At 31.7% G+C, this 21,534-nt stretch overlaps 1 pseudogene; it reads right to left on the reverse strand.

Annotated features, from left to right (window-relative positions):
- Window positions 1–1,440: 1,440 nt before the first annotated feature.
- LOC138349030 (uncharacterized) lies at window positions 1,441–10,348 on the reverse strand (annotated as a pseudogene).
- Between the last annotated feature and the right edge of the window lie 11,186 nt (window positions 10,349–21,534).

The following is a 21,534-nucleotide window of genomic DNA, read 5'->3' on the forward strand; positions in this document are numbered from 1 at the left end:
TTGAAATGCGAAAGTTTTCCTAAAGTGCTTCTGTTGCAAATTGTTTGAAAGTGTGAAATTGTTCTCCTTGTTAGGTGGTTACTTGAAATTGATGTTTGAGCCTTGATTTTAATGTGTTATGTGATGCTAAGTGATTCCTTGATGTTCTTAAAGTGTTTAGTGTCATTCGATGACGAACGTTGTTCCAAGTGGGGTAGAATGTAACACCCTTAAACGAAATAAGGTGAACTAGAGATTTGTGATTGTTTCTAGAGTTAATGTTGTTATAAAATGAGCTATATTAGTTTATTTAGGTAGTGTGTGAAGTTTTGTTAATTTTGTAGATCAAACGTCCAAGAACATCCATGACGTTCGGAAGATATGCTTTAGATAGTGCTTGTGTGTCTTGATGTGTTTGAGTCGTGTTTGTTTTGCTTGCAATTGGTGTGAGATGTTCCTAATATATAGAAGAATATTTTTAGGGTTTTAACGTCCGGGTAATACTCCACCTAGGACCCACAAGGAGCCCTAGAGAAAGGCCCAAGAGAAGGACCCATAACTGCCTTGGCAGTGTCCACCAACGAGGGCAAATGATGGCCAGTGGTTCAACCAAGGGCCTGTCAAATTGCCCCATTGATTGGACCTGAAAGGTAGGCAATCCAGGACCCAAATGAAGCTAAGTGTCCACCAATGAAGCCCCACCAACGGACCGTTGATGGACAGATGGTCTGTTGGTTGATCCGTCGTTTGAAGCCTGCCATAAAGTTGTCCTTTCCTGTAATGACTTGGGGTGTGTGGTAAGTTCACCCCAAGTCTTTAATGAACCTACAAAGTAATTTTTAGGGTCATTTATGTATATTAAACTGTTTTAAACCGTAGTACCTAATTCTAGACCTCATTAACTAAAACCCAAAAACCCTTCCCTCTTAAAAGACTCTCTCAAGTCTCCTTGGAAGATAGAACTCAAGAAGGGGCTTTTGGTAGCCAATTTATTCATCAAAGTCAGTGATGTTTCTTCAATGTGAGGTATGGTATCCATACTTGAACCCTCTTCCATTCAAGGAGTCCCTTCTAACGAATTTTCAAAAAGGGTTTTCAACCCTAACTTCTTTTATCTTTAACTCTAAATATAGTTCTTTTATAAAAATGTTTTGAATGACTTAAAATGATTTTCTAAGGTTAATTGATGATTTAAATGCTGAAACTTCAATAAAATCATGTTAAACATTTTTATCAAACTTTTTCTTAAGAAATGGGTTAAAAGAGCATTCATTGTTAGTATTTGAAGTTTGGTTTCTTATGAATTATATTGTTCTTTAGATACTTCCCTAAGGCTGTATTATAATAAAATGTTGAGGAAAATTTTATAGGTGATGGAATCTTGGAATAAAGGGTAAGTTGGTTATGTTGTTTAGTTTTAATTATGAAATGCTCTTGAGTGGTATGATCCACCTTCTTGGATGCAGTGTTTACCTGAATTGTATGAATGTGTAGTTACTTGTGTATTGTGAATGAGTCCATGAAGACATATTGTGTGAATAAAGATGGAAATCAAGATATTTTTGTCAATGTATTTTATAAAGCTTGTTATGAAAGGTATGCTAAGGATTATGTCTAAATAACTTATATGATTATGTGAAGAATATCAAAGTGCATCATGTGATGAAAGAAAGTCTAAGCATGTATAGAATGAAACGTAAATGAAATGAGGATTATTTGCCAGGTGTGTTCATATGCACACACACACTCACACTTTGATTGAATGAATGAATGAAGTTAACGAATGTGAATGAAAAGGGGAGTTTTGGGGTGACACTTATTGTGACTTGATATGAAGTGTTTAGTAGCAACCTCACTACCTCCCGAGAGCTTCTTGATGTAGGTTGGAGGATGGATACCCTTCGTCAGTTGAGATGTGGTGTCCAAAAGTTATCCTTGACCTGTAGTAGTGAATGTTGAGAATCCGCTGGGAGTTATGCCTAGCACATACACTTGGCCTTTTTACATTTGGCCGACGCTAAAAAAAAACTTAGTGGCCTATCTTTATTATTGGCCGACACACTTACTATTTACTTTACGACTTTTATAATTGGCTTTTTACAGCCGACACAACACGACAAAAATAAAAGACTATTACTTTGTACATATTGCTGATAACCAGCCGACACAAAAAACAAGATACACTTTTTTTTATTCTAAAAGTACCTCACGGATTATGTCATCCCCTTGGTTACATTTTGAACAAATATGGTCTGGGTATTTGTGCCCAACTAGCTTGCAATATCTTGTCATCAGTTCTTTGGATATGAATCCTTGCTTTATTGCTCTAGTTGTTGGCGTAGCTTCTGGTTTTAACAGGAACAAAATCCATTTTCGGACTTCTTCCATATCTGCTTGTCTTATTTCTCGCGAATTGGCATATATCATTAAGTGATCTCTCGAATAGTAGCTCCATATGGCGTTGCCTTGTAGATAGTTATTTGCTAGCTCTTGTATAATAGTTGATAATCCAATTATCCTTTTATTGGCATAGAAACTGGGTATCTCAACTCTTGTTATCTCTGGCTGTTGGCCTATATCTTCTGGGATTATCATTTCCCGCGTTAAGCCAATTTGACTATCTGGATCATTGTCTTTATTTCATCATAGAGTATCTCCGCTGGTGCTGTGTAGAATCTTATGAAAAATAAATTTCCTTTTGTTATCTTTTTATATATTAAAAATGCTTTGTGGACCTCTGGGATTCCACTTATTTCTTCACCTATATATGTATAGACTGTATTTAATAATCCATAGTTATAACAAGTTTTTACTAGGTTTGGATTAGTTTTTGGTTGTGCAATTAACTTGTTATAACCTTGTAATTTTTGGGTTAGGTAGTCTTGGGTTTTTTCTAATGTCGTGGTAGATTTGGGTTTTTGATTCAAAAAGTTTTGTATCTTGTATAGGTTTTCAATATATGTTCGGGATATATAGTTATATGTTTTCTTCTCTTTATGCAGACTAGCTGCATACGTAGATGTTTGTGGTGCTGAAGTATCTATTATCTGTACCTTTGGATTAAATGATTTGGTAAATACGCTATTTAAGTTTGTGTTTTTTGGTGTAGGTTTCTCCATAGCTCCTTTGCTTGTACCTGCAACATCAGTAATGTCATGGGTTTTAAGGAGTTTCCCAACGTCTCCTTTTAGTTCTGGCTGTTTTTCGTCTGCCGAACAACGTAGTTCCGCATTTTTAGAGTCATGCTGCTGACTATTAGCTTTCAGATTTTGTACATCTATCTCTATTTTTTCTATTTTCTGGCATAGGTTAGTCATCATTGCCAATAGATCTTTAATTGTATTTTTTTCTTGAGAGGTAGTCTGCAATAAGATTTTCATCAGTTTTAGTAATCTCAATTGTAAATGTAAAATTCAATATGTTTAATATCAATCTTCTTATTTCTTTTGTTGTAACTGAATCATCTATCTTTTTTGTTATCCACCACTTTACCTGTGTGTTATCTGTTCTTACAATAAATTTATTGTTAACTATATATGGTTCAAATGCTAACAAACATTTATATAATGCAAATAATTCTTTTCTATTTATTTCCCATTTTGCTTGTGCTTCAGTATATGATCCTGAGCAATACCTGCAATGGTGTTCTATTTTTTCTTTGTTATATTTATATTTTAGTACTCCTCCATAACTGTGGTCACTTGAATCTGTTTCAATTATATATGTAAATGTTTTACTTTCATCGGAAAAATATAGTTTTGGTAATTTTTTGCATAATTTTTTGATATTTTTTATGTGTTCTTTGTCTTTGTTGTCAAAATGATATTCAACATCTTTTTTGAGTTTTTTGTCTAGTGGTTTTAAATGCTCTGCCAGTTTTGGTATATATTCTCTTACTTGGTTTACTAATCCTAGAAATGATTGTAATTTCTTTTTTGTATCTATATTTTCATCAATAGTAATTATTTTTTGTACTATATGAGTTTGCATTTTTATCCCATTTTTATCTATTTGTATTCCTAGAAATTCTATCTGTGGTTTCATAATTTCTGCTTTACTTTTACTTAAACTTATACCTGAATGTTTAATTATATGTACATATTTTTCTAATAATCTTATATGTTAATCTTGTGTTTTAGAATATAGTAATATATCATCTATATATACAACACAATTTTCTAACTGGTTAAAACAGTTATCCATAAAATGTTGGTATTTACTTGGTGCATTTTTATATCCAAATGGTAATACATTCCATTCATAGAATCCTTGCGGTACTGTGAATGCTGTTAATTGTTTAGATTTTTCTTCTAATTTTATGTGGTAAAATCCTGATTTACAGTCAAATTTACTAAAATAATTATATCCTTGTATTTGCCTTATTTTTAGTATTTTGTTTGGTATTGGATAATTGTATGTTTTAGTTTTAGCATTTAGATTACAATAATCTATGACCATTCTACTTTTACCTCTTTTTTGTTCACTATGTTTTATAACTATAAATGCTGGACTTGTATGTTTACTATTGCTTTCTTGTATGTAATTATTTTTTAATAATTCATCTATATGCATTTTAAATTCTTTTAAATCATCAAAGTTATATTTTAATGGTTTCTGTGTTATTATACTATTTTCATCTATTAATTCAATTTTTACTTTTGTCTTATGTTTTTCCCATCCTTGTAATGGATTTTCACTGTATAATTGTTCTAGTTGTTCATTAATTATTTTAACTTTGTCTATTGTAAATATAATTATTTCTAATTGTGATATTTGTTTCTTATTTATATTTTCCATTTCTTGGTTTATTTTTTCACTTCCTTTTATCCATTCCATAGGTTTTCGTTGTTTATTATTTACTCTTTTTGCTCCTATTTTATTTTCGCATGGTGTGGTAAACCACCAATGTGTCTTTGTTATTATATGTGGATAAAATTTATCTAAAAATGGCATTCCTAACAACATATCTTTTGTGGTAAATTCAAAATTATACATTTCTTCTATTGTTAGTATTTTATCCCATATTTGTATTTTTATATTTTTTGCTTTATATTTAATCATACTTCCTTCGTTATTAAATCATGTTACTACCATAGGTGTTTTTAATTTTTCCCATTTATCTTCTGGTAAGCAATTATACTTACATATATTCGCTTCTGCTCCTTTATCTATCATAGGAGTATAATATCTGTTGTGATATCCTTCTACAATAATTTTTGCAAGTATAAATATTTTCATTAATCATTTTGTTCTTTTTATAATTATTTTCTTATTTTGACAAGTTATTGTTAATTGTTCATTTTCTATGTTGTACGGTTTAACTTTTTCTAGCCATTTTATTCCTAATGTAATATTATGGTTTCCTTGGTATATTTTAAATGGTATTACTAAGGGTATTCCTCCTATAATTATTTGTTTTTCCGTTGTTTCTTCATTTGTGTTTACTATCTCACTAGGTAATCCAGTGCATATGTGTCCTGTTTTTGTAATTTCTTCTTCTAATACTAACTCTCTTGTTATGTAATTTTCTTCTTGTCCTGTATTTATTAAGATTTTATATTTTCTTTGGTCTATTATTCCTGTTATGTAATAATGATATGGTGTTATTTCTTCCTTATCTAATAAGTTTTGTGGGATTTCATAATTCCTTTTAGATGTACTCATTCTTGATGAGGTAGCTCTTGTTAACGTATTTGGTACGCTTGAAGTGCTTAATCTTTCTTTTTTTGGCTTCTCTAAAACAAGCTTTTATTAATATTTCTGTTCCTCCTAAATGTACATATTTTATTGATGTTTTAGCTTTTATATCTTGTATTTCTTTGTTTATTGTTCGTTTATTTAGTATAGGTATATATGCTTTTCCTCTTGTATATTTGCAATCTATGATATGTTCTTTCTGACTAACTACATAGTATTCTTCTTTTTGTCTTTTAAACCAATTTCATAAAGTAGGTATTTCAAGTACTTTTTCAACACTTAATTCTAATTCTTTTTCTTTTATTTGTTCAAATATTGTATTATCAAATATAATTTTTTGTTCTGATAATTCTTCATTTTGATAATCTTCCTTGGATATTATTTTTATTTCATCTTCAATCATTATATTTCTTCATCTATTTCGTTATTATCTATATTATTATTTTCTTTTTCATTGTCAGTTTATATATCTGATACCTCATATATACTATCGTTTTCACTTAATTCATAGTCTATGTATTCTATTTGCATATATTCGTCATCATCTATAACTATTTCTGCAATTTGTTTTCTTTTTGGATTTTTAGGTAATTTACTCTCTCTAGCTATGTGTCCTATCTTTCCGCAATTATAACATGTACATTGGGATATTTTTCTTTTAGGTCTATATGGTCTTTTCATTTTATAGTTTTTTACATAATATCTTCGTCTTGGTTGTTTATATTTATACTTAGTTTTATTTTTTCTATAATTTTTATATCTTTTGAATTTTTGTTTTTTTATTTGTACACCCAAACTGTGGTGCCATTTTATTTTTACAACATGATAAATTTTTATTTAGTACTTTTACCATTTTTAATTTTTCTTTTTGGTTCTCACATAATTGTGTAAACCATTGAGATAGAAATTTTATTCTAGCTCCTAAAGTATCTACCATTCCTTTATTATTTTTGTACTAAATGGTTCTGGTAATTTTTTTAAAATATTGTCTTCTTATTTCTTTTGCTTCGTCTAAATTGTATTTAGCTTTGTAATAATATTCTTTGAATGCACAAGTATATTCTTCTATATAACACATTTTATATATAGCTAATTTTGTCATAAGTTGTCTATTTATTATTTTTTCCGTATTTTGTTCGCTTATATCCGTGGTCATACCTCCAAATTCACTTCTTATTGCTGATTCATATTTGTCTAGTATATCTATATTTGTTGCTGATGAGGATCCATCCATTTTCTTATCATTTCTAAGTACTTCTAAACTTTCTGAGGGTAGATTTTCTATCCATAATTTTGTTGTTCCTACGAATGTTCTTTTTATGTATCTTGGTGTTTTTGTTGTTTCTATTTTGTTATCTATTAACTGTTTAGATATATTTCCTGTCCATAGTAATATTGCTTTATTTATGTCAAAAAAAAAGTATCTTGTTTTTTGTGTCGGCTGGATATCAGCCATATGTACAAAGTAATAGTCTTTTATTTTTGTCGTGTTGTGTCGGCTATAAAAAGCCAATTATAAAAGTCGTAAAGTAAATAGTAAGTGTGTCGGCCAATAATAAAGATAGAATTTATTGTAAGAACAGATAACACACAGGTAAAGTGGTGGATAACCAAAAATATAGATGATTCAGTTACAACAAAAGAAATAAGAAGATTGATATAAAACCTATTGAATTTTACATTTAAAATTGAGATTACTAGAACTGATGAAAATCTTATTGCAGAAAAAATAAAACTAAGTATAAATATAAACAACCAAGACGAAGGTATTATGTAAAAAATAATAAAATGAAAAGACCATATAGACCTAAAAGAAAAATATCCCAATGTACATGTTATAATTGCGGAAAGATAGGACACATAGCTAGAGACTGTAAATTACCTAAAAATCACAAACTTAAATAGCGTATTTACCAAACCATTTACTCCAAAGGTACAGATAATAGATAATTCAACACCACAAACATCTACGTATGCAGCTAGCCTGCATAAAGAGAAGAAAATATATAACCATCTATCCCGAACATATATTGAAAACCTATACAAGATACAAAACTTTTTGAATCAAAAACCTAAATCTACCACGACATTAGAAAAAACCCAAGACTACCTAACCCAAAAACTACAAGGTTATAACAAGTTAATTGCACAACCAAAAACTAATCCAAACCTAGTAAAAACTTGTTATAACTATGGATTATTAAATACAGTCTATACATATACAGGTGAAGAAATAAGTGGAATCCCAGAGGTCCACAAAGCATTTTTAATATATAAAAAGATAACAAAAGGAAATTTATTTTTCATATGATTCTACACAGCACCAGCGGAGATACTCTATGATGAAATAAAGCCAATGATCCAGATAGTCAAAATTGGGCTAACGCAGGAAATGATAATCCCAGAAGATATAGGTCAACAGTCTTCCATCATCTTCTCCTCTCTGTAATATTTTTTCTTTCTTTACAAATCCGCTTCCACCCCCAAAATTGGTATCAGAACTAGCTAACTAATTATGTTATTAACTATGGAAAAAACTGGAGCTACGAATCTACAAAATCAGGTATACACTCTCAAATTTATGAGTAGCTAAATAAATTTATTCCTGAAAATCTCTTGTTGATTATAATTATTTATCATGACTTAATAATGTTATAATAAGCATCTTTAGAAGGTTTACTATAGAAATAAATCCCACTTATGCGTATTTTTATTTCAAGTTCAGCTTAGACCTTATATTTGCGCTATGTTTATATTGGTGCACCCAAAGCCTTCAAAAGTTTAGCTTAAACATTATATTTGAGTTATGTTTATATTGGTTCACCTTAAGCCTTCAAATCATGGGTTCACCTCTGGATAATATGATACTAATCTATTTAGCAAATTTATTGTAATAAACTAATATTTTATACAGTACCTAGTATGCCCTTGAATATCTTTTAAAAGTATATTTTATATATATATATATCCAATGTGACACTAGACAAAACTCGATTATGGAAGAATATAATAATTCATGAGATTAAATTTCAAAAATATTGGGAAAATTTGTAAGAGTGATAACTGTCAAACCCCTTTATTTTTAATTTTTCGATTAACATGCAAAATTGGACAAAGTAAATGTGTCATTAAACTACTTTACCTAAAATTTATAAAACAAAACTTGTGTTATATTACATCAATATAAAAATTTAAAAATATATAGTGATTAATAGTTGTGATTGCTAGGTATAGTGCTAGTGGATTTAAATTAAGGAAGATGCATTAAATTATTCTTATGTTGTGGATAGTAGCAACTGGTGGTGGTGGTGGTAGAAGTTGGTGGTAGTAGTTTGGTTGTGATTGATAGTTGGACAATATATAGTCATAACTAATAGTTGTGGTGCTTGATGATGTTGGTTGACAATATTTAGTTATGACTTAGGATTGTGACTATGAATATTGTAAGATGATTCTTTTTATAATAATGATTTACATATGCAAATAATAATTTTTGAATTGTGGGTGGTGGTGGTTTGTTGAATTACTGTCACAAAAATGGTAATTGTGGGTAGTTTATTTTGGTAGTTAATTTTGATTGATAATGATGAAAGTAATTGACAATAAAGAGAAATTGTGATAGCAGTGAATAAATATAATTTGTGAATTGCTTTCTTTTAAGAAATCTTTGCACATACTTGTAAATGGTATTAGTCTTTGATAAAGATATTAATCATCATTGCTATTCCATAACCATTTAATAATTGTATTGTCAAGAATGTACATTATGGTGAAGCAAAAAAATACATTCTTATTTGTTCAGAGTTGATTCATTAATGTTAAATCTTAATTAAGTGTGAATATATGATGCCTACTTTCCTATCTTCACTAGTATATATCACCTATATTAATTTTTTTTATTATGTATGATATCTTTAGTTAAGTTTGAATTTATGCTACAGAATAGCATGTCCTTTGAGTAATCTTTCTTCCATACAATACTTAACACCTTCACTTTGCATGACTTTACATGGTTAAACTAATAGATCTATAAAATAACAAAACGACATGAACAAATTATATTAAATGATCTTCTCTTATATCAGTTATACTAATATTAACAAGATTGAATTTTTCACATACTAGTGCAATGAACAGCATGGTGATTTCAATGTTTTAAAACTTATTACAAGTACTGGTCAGATGGATTTAAGATTTTCATGATTTTTTTTCTTCTCTTTATCTAATCATTTGCTTTTATTCTTCTATTTGAAAGAGGAGATCAATCATCTCACGTTTTGCCAATTTATTTATTTTTTTTTAATTTTTGTTAAGGTAAATATTAATTTAATTAGTGATAGACCTGAACATTGGGCCTTATTTCAATAGCTTCTTAGATAAAGAAGCTTTTAAAATTTGTCCTCCCAAAAAGTATTACTTGTTTAGAAAGACATTTATGCTTAGGAAAAACTTTATATCATACATACAATAGATTTAATGTAATTAAGAGATGCATGACCACAATCATCACTGATATTTGTTAAAGGAATGAAAATGATTGATGGATATTCATCTTCTTCTTTTTAAAAAAACATATTCTAGATTAAAAACATTTGTCATACAGATAAAAATAAGTTAAATATATACTCCTTCCTTTTCAATTTGTGTCATTTTTTTACTAGATAATGTTTAATTAAACATAGATATTTTTCTTGGGACTGATTAAAAACAAAAGTGTTTCCTATAAACTAGAACATAGTACTTTTAAAAGTTACCTAATATGTCTAAATTCAATTCTTCAATTGTGCCATATTGTTAGAGAATTCCTATATTCATTTAAAAGTGAACCACACGTGATTTAGAATATTACTAAGATATCACCTAGGTACAATATCGAATGAGGTCATTCTACAGTCATATACGTAAATATAAAAGTAAAATAATAATTTCAATAAAAAGTTTTAAGGCATCTTTATTTTTATGATTATATTATAAGATGTGTATGAATCATTGAATAGACATCTCAACACTAAGATTTTACATTAACATTTGAATACTGAATAATAAAACTACTTATTACTGTACATCTTAATATATAAAAAGGATTTATATATTAAAAATATTAATAATTGTAAAATTTATGAAAAATAGCTTAAATGAAATTTCAACTATGCTCAAATTTTGTGTAACAAATCATACACTTTATGGGACCTACTATACCTGAATACAATATGAATGAGAAAAATTTATTTTTATAAATGAGAAACCAACTTATTTTCTTGGAAAATATTTTTATGGAAAATATTTTCCTTCGTACCAAATTCACTCAAGTAAAATTTAGGAATAATGCAAGTGCATACTAATGTTTTGACTTTTGACATATACAATATAAGGTTTATCATATAATGGTATTTTTTTGTAATAGACATGTATTTTATATACCAAATGGATAATATATAAATCATAAAATAAAATAAAAAAGAATTGAATTTAGATAGAGTCTCAAGATCTAACAACATCAAACAATCAAATTTCATTCTACTAGTACAATAAAAACAAAATCCATAGGAATAAAAATTCAACTTAGTAATTATCATAGCAAGTCCTGACTTCAAAAAAATTACAACAACTGACTCGTGGAAAATCAAAATAGTGCTTATTGTTGAAGTTCTACTATTTTATGAGATTACTGTATTTTTCCTCTCCAATCAAATCATATGCACATGATCAACAAGCAAAACCGAAACATTTAAGAAGAGGCATCTTTCTACTTTTTATTTGATATCATATATATTATCTTTCCAAATCAAGATAATATATATTGAGAATAGAAGTGTTTCTCACACTTTTATTGAGAAGAGGCTCTCCTTGAATTATTTTGTCAGGATAGAAGTGTTTCTCACACTTTTATTGAGAATGAACATAAGCAACAAAATAGTTTAAATGTGTGATAATGATTGAACTACTTTAATTTTTTTTACAATTAATCAACAAGCATTTATATACAACATAAAAAAAGTTTTGGTTTTCTTTTGCTAATCTCCCAATAATTTCAAAAGAAAATGTTTCAAACAAAAATATCCAGAGGGGTCATAGGAACCTCAAAAAGTATGAGTTTGTTACAATAATTCCAACAATAATGTAGGTGTTATTTAAGGCATTCTTGGTAAAACATAATGAAAGAAAATTAATATAATACTACATAAATAAAATATTTTTACAAAATTATGTGGTTATTGGTAATTGTGATGGCTAGTGATGGTCGTAATGAATGTTAGTTAAGGATTGTATATTGACTAATGATAGCGTTATGGATAATAGATATATCTGTAACGATTGTAGTAGAAGCTAGTCTGGCGGTGATTAATAGTTGGATGATACTTCTAATAAGTTTTTACGGTGAACGATGACGATGATTGACAATAAATAGTGATAATTTATGATGGTGATTCTCAATATTGTTAAATAGTTTTATTACACATGTGATTGATGTCAATAATAATTGTAGATAGTAGCTCGTGTTACTATTTACTTGTTGTAGCATTGATTGTGTTGGTGGTTGAGGATGATAGTTGTGAGTGGTTGATGATGATTTTTAATAATGGTGGACTATAATGATGGTAATTCATAATAATGGAGTAGGGTGATAAAGGTGAATGGATGAAATTGATGAACTATTGTAATTTTAGAACTTTTGACTATACATGTTAATGGTATTAAAATTTATTCAAGATAGGAAATTATAAATCTTCTGATATAAAGTTATCCGATATGATATTTAACACCTCTACTTACGATAGTCTCACAAAAAATGAACTGATTCAACTATGTATAAAATAAATTTTCTATTATTTTGACTAGTCAGATAGATCTAAGCTTTTTATGATTCTTTCCTCTTTTTATCTAATATTATTTTATTACTTTCCGATTGTTAGGATGCAAGTTCTAGTAAATCAAGATCAGAATAGAGGAAATGCAGCAAGATATAACATTGCTATGGTGGAAATAAATTGAATTTGTGAAAAATATTGAGGTTGAGATCACTTTTAACAATTTCATTAGAAAGAGAAGTTCTGATTAAGGATTAAACTTTTCATCTCATAGATGATTAGTTAGTCAGTCTTAAAATATGTCTAACCATAACAATCACTGATCTTATAACAAAGTCAATAAGGTTGATGGACAAATATGTAAATTACTAGAAATTGAGAAATTTTGAATACCTAGAGTGATACCACAAAATGGAGTCTAGAAAAAGTAAACAGTTTTTACCATTTAAATTAACCATACAAATATGTCAAAAATAGTTATAGGCCTAACGGAATAATCAAGGTAGAAGTAGAAGTTAGTTTTTTAGTTTTTCCACAAAATACAAGAAACCAAAATGGCGATAGTAAAAACAATAAATAACAACATCATCTAATCTTATTTAGAAGCAATAAACTTCTTATTATGTTGGTCAGACAATGATCCTTTAGAGTACAAAACATTGATGCTCCAATATCTTGATGAACAAAATGTTCATACTCCCATTACATTTAGATAATTACCTTTTGGTGAATGAATTTTTGATAATTTTTAATTATGTAATACAAATTCTATGGTTGCAGAACGAGATGATACATAAAAATATGCATTACCTGCATAATTATACATTTGAGCACAGAAGACAAAACTGGACCATCAAGAATACTTCTCATCCAGCTAGTTCAATAAGAGATCATGTAAGTTCTTTTTGAATAATATATTTGTTTTCATGACAATAAAAGTGATTAACTAACTTTTCATTGGCTAGATTGTGAATACATAAATATTTAATAATTGTTGAAAAACAGATCTACCATTATTTGGATACAAACAAAAAATCGATCTTTGGTTGAGGTTTACAATTTCGCTTTACATGGGAAAGTTCATGAAACAAAGAATAAATTAAGAAAAAAATGAAGAAACAATGTAGGTTAGCTCGAGAAAATAATATTAGAATACACAATGATATTTATTCTAAGTACGCATGGTCATAAAATGGTTTAATTTGCAAGTGAAACCGAGATGTAAACAACATATTTGAGGTAACAAGCTAATCAAACATTATGTAGTTGGAACATGTACTGAGTCTTCCAAGGGGGTTTACACAAAAAACTAGGGAGAAGTTAACTACCTATCTGAACGTAACATCCCTTCTAAGAATTGGGGTTTTAGCTAGGAATGGTAAAGAGATAGAAATCAATACCGAAAAATGTTTTGATCGATTGGGTACTATACAAAATGTCTTTACACACGTCAAAAATTAAGATTTTTCAATACCCACTTCCAATTTCGTGGAGTTGGAAACCTTCAAATCTTCAAAGCTTAAGACAATGTCTCCCAGAACTCTAAGAACTAAGTCTAGATAAATGAAAAATCTATCTGAATACTCAAAGTCTAGATAGTAAACTAAGATTTTAAAAACGTATTTATAGTTGTCAAAAATTGTACTATGAAGAATCAACGACACTTTTAGTCAGGATTGTCGGTCAACTCGGCGATGTGCCCTTAGGTATATTACATCATTGTTTTGCTTAAGTCTTTAGTAACTTCATGTTTTGAATTGTTGGGTGATATAGTACTGCTTTACGAAATTGTTCGGTGACACGCGGGATACTTTTTTTCACCCTACTTGATACTCTTTATATGGGCTCAGCACACTGGTACATTAGGCTAGAATAAGGCTATTAGGAAACTCGCCTAATGGATTAAGCGATCCTCAAGATGTCTTTTCTTCGTTCTTTTAGCTGCCTTGCTCTTTTTTGCTCTGTTGTATCCATGCTTTATCTCCAAGTATAAATTCCTTAAACTTAAGATTTTTCATCTGTTATTCATACAAAATATGCTTTTGAAGTCACTAAATCTATCCAAATATATCCCTAAAAGTGGACTCGAATCATCAACACCCCAATTTAAGCTTTTGTTTGTCCTTAAGTAAAAAACTCAACTCTTGTAGTTCAAAAAGGATGTCTGAAACAGTGTTACACAAGACTTAATAATGAATGTACACAACAAGACTCAACTTACTCATGCAAGGATCAAATGTGTATTCTAAGACTCAAGTTATGACACACCATTATTAATGATTCTCAAGCTCACTATACATGTTTCATATGTAAGTTATGCTCAACAACAGTGTTCAAATGCCCTCACACAAAGAATGATTCCATTTCCACACACAATGGTTCAAGCATTTAAGTTTTAGAATCAAATTCAGTGCTCACACTCAAAAAGGTGAACACAATGCATGATTTCACGTGTAGATTCGCCCATATTTTCCAATCAACATTTGTTTCAACTCATTCAAGATCGAAAAGTTCTTTTCAAGGCTTGTAACAAAGATGTGTGCAAAGGTATGGTCATTTAGGCTCAATTACTTTTATCCTCATGAAATGTGGTGTTCACAACACTTCATTTCCTTTTCTTTCATCATTTTATTTATTGCTTATAAGTCAACCCATTATTCACTTTCAATGGATTGTTAAGAAATCCTATTTATTTTTGAATTTTCGTAACTTTATGCCCTGACTTTTTCTTATTCATTCTTTTCTTCTCTTGTTCTCTTTATTTCTTTTGTATGGTGGGGTTCCATTTTTCTATACACCATGCGTGAAAGGAGACTTTTCTTTCACTTGTTGACTAGCCCTCTCTTTTTACCACCCCTCAACTAAGGTTTTTGGACTAAGTTGTCTATCCCATCAACCGTAAATAAAGAGGATTTTAGGTAATGGATTAAGAAAGATCATGTTTTTATCAAGTTTTTTCCAAAGAAAGGTAAGGCTCAACGGGTGTTCGAAAGAAGTTCACACACTCACAAGGGAGGCCACAAAAAGGTATGTGTCAAATTGTTTCACACTCTTAAAATTTGCCTAAGATCATATAATGAGATAATATCACATAGACAACCGGACCAACAGGGAAAACTCTAGGTGTCATAATGCATGTTTCACAGTAAGTGCACACAAGGCATTGACACCAATGTAAAATAAGACTCCACACTTTTTCTAGTGTGCAATGTTCATCGCAAGAAACTCAATTTTATACTTGGGTAATCATAAAAAGATTTTAAAAGTTCACATAGTATCAATTCAAATTCATTTGACCTCATCATAGCCGCACATTCATGTTCGTTCGATTATGAGCACTATCTAAGTTATCAGTATTGATCAAAACCGAGACTGGAATTTGTCAAAGAACAGCCACATTCAAGTACATAAAAGAGATGGCAAAGAAAACTTTTTTGAGCGGGTCATTTACAATTAAAGGATAAGGAGGCACAACCTCAAATATCGAAAGAAAGCAGTATTAAACACAATTTTAATCTAACGACCCAAAAATATATACACAAAACATCACACATCAATATTCACGTACAAGATGGGCCTCACCCCACCACAAATAATGATCATTTGTCTTCAAATGCAAATGAAAGAAAAATATCCAAAAAGTTAAATACAGTAAGACAAAGAGGGAGCTAAACAGAAGATCCTGTCAACGTAGTTGCTTAATCCTTCTGGGAATCCGTACCCAGTGCATCAACCTACACTTGGGTATCCGTGCTTAGAGTCAACTTAGGAATACTAGATACAACATATTCTGTATTTTCTAGGGAAACCTGCACAAAAGCATCTACCATGATCTCCTCCGTCTTAACAAGATCTCCATATATAGGTCCCTCATCCTCCTTATGGTCCTACAAGTATCCATATATGTTCTCCTCCCATATCTCTATCTGCTATTCGTCAGGTTTTAATATCCGACCCATCAGCTGCATCCTCTTCCTTATATCTCTCCAGTGATAGCCGGAAGAATATCTAAAGTCTCGGGTCCATCTAAATCATTTGCAACCTCAAGTAATGAACTGAAGTCGGCAGATTTCAGATAGTCTACATCCTTCCTCAAGTTTGCTACCTTGTATTTCAAATCCAAAACCTCAAAGGTGTCCCCATGCCGGCTCTCACAAGTTGTGACTCTAGCGGTAAGATCATCAATAGAAACACTGAAGGGAGTCAACGCAGCTACTATGGTAGCTTCAATTATCAAGGGACTTTTCTCTCTAGTCTTGTGGCTCTCATGTTATTTGACCGAGCAAGATGCCCCATCTTCAGGATCACCACCTCATTAACCTTGGAATGTTCGGAGGAAGTAGATGTGCCTGAAGCATTTGAAGAAGTAGTGTAAGAAGTACCTAAAGTCCTAGAGTTGGACTAGGCAAAGATGCCTTAGCATGTATCGATTCGATATCCACCTCCGAGGATGTGTCCATTGGGGTTGTCCTCCTCCTATCAGCCTCTTCTTTAGTATACTCAGTCTCAATAGGCCGAATGTCAGTTGAGGATAAAGGGTTAACCTCAAAATTTGTACCATCATCTCGGGGTACCTCGGCATGTTGGCAAAGTTGTGTGATTAGTATCGGGAATGGCAGTGAGGTCTAACTCTAATTGACCCTCATGACCATCTCTTGCTCAATAATAAGCCTCATATTAAGCTTCTTAGAAATGATCAACCTTAGACAAACTTCCTTGGAAGGTGGAGAACGATCTCATTCTGGTAGGGCATGAGACAGATGCTGAAAATCAAAACCAATAATGTGCAGCTACACTCTAAGTCCCTTTTCGTAATTGAGACTCCCACCTTGATCCACCTCGGGGTGATTTCTAAAATGAGTGATGACATCCATTCCTTTAGTTCATCCAATGAATTTGTAGTGGTAGTTAGGTTGGGGTAGTCAAAGTTATGCCTTCTTTCAAGTAAGGAGTTGATGCACTCGGTATTGCATTGAACTTCCTTACCTCGATCCGTGACCAACTTAACTGGTCTGAACTTACTCACCTTTTTTTTCTCTTTGGACCAACTGACCATATGTCGTACAGAATTCGCGGACCCATGAAGGAATATAAGGCCCTCGTGGCCTGGTGAACTACCTAAATAAATGGAAATTAAAGGTGTCTCTTACATTTGAATACTTGCCTAAAAGGCCTTCTCTCAATAACAACTTCTCTTCAAGAATAGTTTGTAGCCCATCACCCTTCAACTGGTTAACGAACCTAGATAGAGGAACAATTGGTGGAAAATGAGCTACGGGAGGAGCATGGGCTGGTACTTAGTGCAGTTCTGTGAGAGCTAGAGAGGCTCTAATCGATGTGGAGTCATATCTATCCCGAAGTTTAGAATGTCGGGGTCGTTAGCAGTTGGTTGTCGTCCAGCTCAGATAAATTATCCTGGGGGTTAGCAGCAACCCTATCAGTCACGGGCCTATTTCCCTTTCCATTGTCACCTGGTGGTGGTTCTTATCTTCCTCTGCTTGGAGGATTTTATCCTCATTTTATTGTGATACCCCGTACTTCTTACGGGGTGGATCATCTATGTTTTTCCTTACCATACTTGTAATGTAGTAAAGAAACATTTATGTAAGTCAAATACATTGAAATAAACTGTAGAAGGACTCGTCAAGCTAATCGGTGAGTCGCCAAATCACTTTGGCAAGATGAATCGGGCTTGTTGAAAGGATTGGCTCAAATACTACGGCAAGTTGGAAAAATAAAGGTCTATTTGGCAGATCGCCGACACCTTTCGACGAGCAAGGATTAGACCGCCTAAAGTAACAGTGCAAAAATGGTTCACGGTGCATATGAAAGGCGATCAAGAAGACTTTAGGCAAATTTTTGAGTGCCTTTGGAAACATCAGGTTTGTGACCGGAAGGTACAGAGGCAAATAACACATACAACATAAAACGAAAGGCGAGATGGGCACAATAAGCGCACCGCCCAGTGGTTCAGCGAGCTCGGGCCAACTCGTGAAACAACCCAACATGCCTATTTTCAACCCATCTTTGCGAATTCAATCTCACAACCCCAGAAAAAATTAAACCATATACTAGTCAAATTCACACAAGACCCATAACGTAGTACCCAAAATTCTAAGACTTCTCCTGGTTTCGCAAATTTTGCCATAAATGGCTTTTTCCCTTAAGAATGATGCCATCCTTTATATCATCGAGAAAATTACATCGTTTGGCACAAATATGGGCTACCCAAACATCACCCAACTACGCTACATAAAAAGCAAGCACAACCCATAAAATCTATCAAAATTTAAAATATGATAAGACATGATTTAACACATTTAACGCATTATAACAAAATTCAAAAGATATAGTAGGTAATCAAGCATTCTAATTAAATAGAGGACTAAAAATTACAACATGATACAATCATTTTGCAAATAAGTTCCAAATTCATAAGAATAATCTCAAGGTTCAGAAAACTAGCCTTTGATGTTGAAAACAAAACACAGAAATGCTAGGTGCAATGTAATCTACTGCTAACACAACTTCTACAATTAAAATACTTAGATAATGCAAGAAATATGGAGAATACTACGTGAATGTGAGCTTGAGAGGTTAAAGGGCAAGGAAAAGCGAAAGAGGTGGAAGTTTAAGCCATTGGGTTTTATATAAATCATCCAGTTTTTATCCATTCAAAGACGTTAGTTTAGATTGCCGACACACTTGGTGATCCATCGAATAATTACCTACCTCGCCCAGTTTTATAGGATTTCCAATTATATTAAGGCCCAAAACGGCAGATTATGTTGGGGTCACCAACCCTTTCAGCGATATACCAATTGGATCTTAGCTCGCCAACCAGCACTTTTCAGTAGTTTCCACCTTTTAACTTGCACAATCATCACACCACTATTCTAACATAACAATAGAAAGTCATAAAATATGGGTTTCCTCCCAATAAGCAGATTAGTGAATGTTGTGGCACGACGCATGTCCTCATTCACGTTCCATTTTATGGGTCGATCTTAGTACCACTAGGCAATCCCTCTTTCTTAGTTGGGTAGAGATGAGGCAACACGTGACCCATGAGTGTTTCAATAAGTTTGATGGATCTTGAGTTATAGTCAACCATCTCATTTCCCACTTCAACATTCTCATTCATATCTTCTAGAACTCTATCTTGCTCATTGAGCTTTTAGAGAATGACCAATATCATATTCTTGAAACGTCTACGCTCATTATCCATATATTTTTTCCGCTCATGAGGGGGTATTTACCTCCCTTTTATTTTTCACTGGACATCTACCTCTAGTATTTTCTTGGCCAATTCGTCCAGCTCTATTAATAGTGGGACCAAAGAGGGGTCACTTTCCATTTTCTGGTTAGTCTTAGTCAATTTTCCATATTTCCATCAGCAATGTTAGAAATATCTGCTTAAAAATAGCAGCACGAAAAAAAACTAAAAATAAGGTAAGTATAACTATAACTAACAAGAACACAATTCAACTTGACTAAAAGTTCTCAAATAGCATAACTCCCCAGCAGTGGCGCCATTTTGACTTGATGTATTAGGACACCACTTCTAGTTTGAGTGCCAATAATCGTCAGTCAGTATATCACCCAACCTAATGGGTTGGAGCTGTTATGAAAAGGAGTTTTACGTATTTGAGAATCAAATAACCAAATGTGAATGTTTTTAATCAATCATAGCTATAAATATTTACAAATGAATGCATAATAAATTCAAGGAGTGATAGAAGTGTCAATTATCAAAGGGGGAGGGGGTTATAGCTATGATTCAAATAAAATGGCAAGAACAAAAATATGAATATGGGATAAAGTAATAAGTTGCAAATCGATTCCTCTCGAACACCGATAAGTTGCAATTACACCCAGCCTTCGCCTTAGCCCATACACTCTCTCGAGATGAATTTGTGGGAGACGGTTTAAGATTCAGTCTCTCAAGCTGAACCCATGACAACCCAATAACGAAGGCTATTGATTCAGTAGTCTTGATTATACAACCACTCTCGCGAGCAAGCCAAAAATACTAAGATGAAATTATATTTGTAACTAAAATCCCATCAAGTTCCTACACAACTACTAAACAAAATCACATTCAAACAACAGAATAACTATTAACTAGAAAGATCCAACAGTAAATTCATCCCATATTTACATAATCACACCCCAATAATTGGGGTTTTAGATAGGCATGATAAAGAGATAGAAATTGGTACAATTGGGTATTATAGAAAATGTCTTTGCACACATCAAAGATGAAGCTTTTTCAATACCCACTTCCAAAAACTCTAAGAAATCTTAGAAATCTTCAAATGTAAAGGAAAATGTCTCCCAAAAACTCTAAGAACTAAACACTAGAAAAATGAAAAAACTATCTGAATAGTCAAATTCTAGATATTAAACTAAGAATTTACAAACATATTTATAGTTGTCAAAAATTGTGTAATGAAGGATCAGTTGGCGCAGTTAGTCGAGATAGCCTCTCAACTCGGCGATCTGCCCTTGGGTATATTCCATCTTCATTTTGCATAAGCCATTAACATCTTCGCGTTCTGAATCATTGGGTGATATAGAGCTACTTTGCAGAACAGTTCTGTGACATGTTGACTGCTTTTTTTCACCGCCGACTTGATCCTCCTTTTCAAGGCTCAGCACACTATAATATTAGACGAGATTAAGGCGATCTGGTGACTTGCCTAACGGATAAGACGATCCTTATATCATCTTTTCTTCGTTCTTTCACTGCCTGTCTCTTCTTTTTTTTCAATTGTGTCCGTAGTTTGTCTCAATTCTAAATACATGAACTTAAGGTTTTCATCAATAGTTGAGACAAAATATGCATTTGAGGACACTAAATCTATCAAAATATAGTCCTAAATAAGTCCAAATTGTGGACTCATCAGAAGGCTGAGATAAGTTGGTCGAGGACACAAATGACGATTAAAGAGTCAGGAGCATGGGATTAAATAAAATCTTACCTAGATGTAGGATATGGAGAAAATCATTTTTCAAATAATCCTGGAGAGATCCCTCTGGGAGACAT

Source organism: Solanum lycopersicum, chromosome 6 (assembly GCF_036512215.1).
Source record: "Solanum lycopersicum chromosome 6, SLM_r2.1".
NCBI classification, from domain to species: domain Eukaryota; kingdom Viridiplantae; phylum Streptophyta; class Magnoliopsida; order Solanales; family Solanaceae; genus Solanum; species Solanum lycopersicum.